The following is a 2,594-nucleotide window of genomic DNA, read 5'->3' on the forward strand; positions in this document are numbered from 1 at the left end:
ATGAAGTATGGATGTGATGGATGGATGTGATGGAGACAATAGTATCTGAAAGTTTTTCAAGTGTTTGGATCTGATTTTGCATCAGCATATTTCCTCTTTGTTGCTGATCATCCTCTTATGAAACAAATTGGTCTCTTAGAGAGACATCATTCCCTTGTAGTCATTTGTCCTTCCTCCTGGAACCTGCAAAAAAACTAATACTTCTTCTGCAATGGAATGTAAGATTATCAAAGGAGAGAGGTGGCCAATCTCTCTAGTTATGATATTTACACACAAAACTAGGAATTTGTATTAATGAAACAAGTTCTCAAAGGAAAAATCAAAAGAATTTATACCTGCTTTGGAATTAGTGCCTCAAGTTGATGTTGCTTCTTTTCAGCAATTTATTTCATTATTTGCCATTTCAAACTCTAATGATATATTTCTCATTGTATAGATCTTGTTGAGATCTTTCCAATGGTACTTAAATCATCAAAATCTGATTTTGTATGAGAAAGATAGGCTGATTTGAACAATGAGGTTTTTCTGGCTGTGGAATTGAGGAACAGCTCTGTAGCTAAAAATCTTGAATAAAAAGTTAGCCATTCAATTTCATTATCAGTCCAAAATTAATCAATACCTTCAGAAAAGTGAGAAAATAACTTGTTCATTTCATTGATTCAAAATTATTATTTTTTCTTGACATGCAGCGACTTAGTGTGGCGACTTTGTTATAACACCCAATTTGACTTCCCTTTGACCGGGGTCTTTTTCAGCAAATTTGACCGAATGAATAGGACACCATCCATGTACTGACATTTCCCTAGCTACCCATGTGACCTGTTTTGCCTGATGACACCTACAACCTAGAGTTTAACAAAACAGCTGCGGGATCACTAAATGGCTGCGGGATCGCTAAATGGCTGTGGGATTGCAGAGTGTAAAAAAATACTGTGAAATGGAGTGGTTGTGTGCGAACGAACTAAGCAGTTTCTTCATCTCAAGCTTCGGCTGAAAAATGGAACTGTGGAGTTTGAAACATGAAAACCAATTTCATACCTAGGAGTTTCAATCGCTGATCAAAAAGATTAAATTTATGCTACTAAACTCCTTCAAATATTTTAATGTCTCATCTAGTCACTAAGAGCGGTCTCCATAGTCTCCAAACCTGCTACTGGAACCTGTCTGAGAACTAGAAGACTCCCCATAGTCACTAAACGGCGGGATCCAGAATCACCGAAACCACCAAATCTATCGTCTATTTCCTCTTTCATCCTAGCCAGCTCTTTAAACTTGGAACCTATATCACTTTCAATCATCTTAACTTTTCTAATCTGTTGGTCAGTATGGATAAGGATAGCATTGCCCGTCCTACCAGCACGCCCTGTTCGCCCAGATCTATGCACAAAAATCTCTGAAGTTGTTGGGAGCTCATAATGAATAACCAGATCCACATTAGGAATATCAAGACCGCGTGCAGCTACATCGGTAGCAATCAGCACATTAAAAGGGCTCTCATGAAATCCAGCAAGAGTCTTCTCTCGCTGATTCTGTGAAATATCACCATGAAGAGGTTCACATGGAAGTACCCGACCCAGTGCCACCGACAGACTATCCGCATCTCGCTTTGTTTGAGTGAAAACCATACATTTGCCTAAATTGCTCCACCTTAGTTCCATTTCTTCCCAACATTTAACCGGCAGCGATTAATGACACAGAGTCGTGTTTAATTGAAACACGTCTTCTAAACAGGTGTAAAGTTGTGTGATTTATTGTTTATGCCAGCATGTAATTGATCCCTATTAGAACTCTTTCCCTCAGGCACGCGGAGTTATTCAAACAACCAGTTAATAACCCAATTTTCACGCGCGGCAGTCAAAAACGGGCTCCAAAGAACCAAACATTTCTCCCAGACCACCACGAAGTTTCCAAATCGGTTTCTGGGTTATCTAATTAACCCACCTGGCAACAAAACCCATGTTTTATTTTTTTGAAATTCGCTACCATTTGGGAAAATCGAGCATGTAAATTTTGACGTGTTTCTGTTGTTTGCGTTTTTTTCCTGAGTTAATTTTTCTGTTCTGCACTTTTTGCATTCGTTTTTCTTATCTGATCTATTGTTTTGCAGGTGTGTTGGATACCTCTGGAGTGCTTGAAGATGGTGAAAGGGATTGAAACGACTTACTGTCCATCAGGCTCTTATTAGTCTTACAATTGCACTGAAACGATTTTGAACTGGGAGGTTTGGCAAGCTGAACAAGAGGGTAACATTCCCTGAAACACTAGATTGTCACCTTAGATGAGTGGAAAGGGAAATGGTTTGCTCATATACAAGCTTTATGCTATTGTTGTGCACGTCGATATGCTTAATGCGTCCCTTTTTTTTTGGCATTATGTTTGTTATGCAAAGGACCTGCATGGATCAAGGTATAGAATACTGCTCAGTCATCAACGGAAGAACCAAGAACACTCAGTAATGATAAAGACTTTGTTGACTCCCAATTTAATTTGGCATTATTCAGAAGCTTTGACATCAACCAGTTCTCCAAATGGATTACAGGGATTATTGCAGTACTTCAATTTGGTTGAGGGTCTCAGTTGAGAAAATAAAGGAT

General features: G+C 38.8%; 1 pseudogene; it reads right to left on the reverse strand.

Annotated features, from left to right (window-relative positions):
• Nucleotides 1-1,112: 1,112 nt before the first annotated feature.
• LOC149244330 (DEAD-box ATP-dependent RNA helicase 53 pseudogene) lies at nt 1,113-1,658 on the reverse strand (annotated as a pseudogene).
• Nucleotides 1,659-2,594: the final 936 nt, after the last annotated feature.

This window comes from Pinus tabuliformis, chromosome 8, assembly GCF_031772625.1.
Source record: "Pinus tabuliformis cultivar Carrire ecotype Pingquan chromosome 8, CPIR1, whole genome shotgun sequence".
NCBI lineage: Eukaryota > Viridiplantae > Streptophyta > Pinopsida > Pinales > Pinaceae > Pinus > Pinus tabuliformis.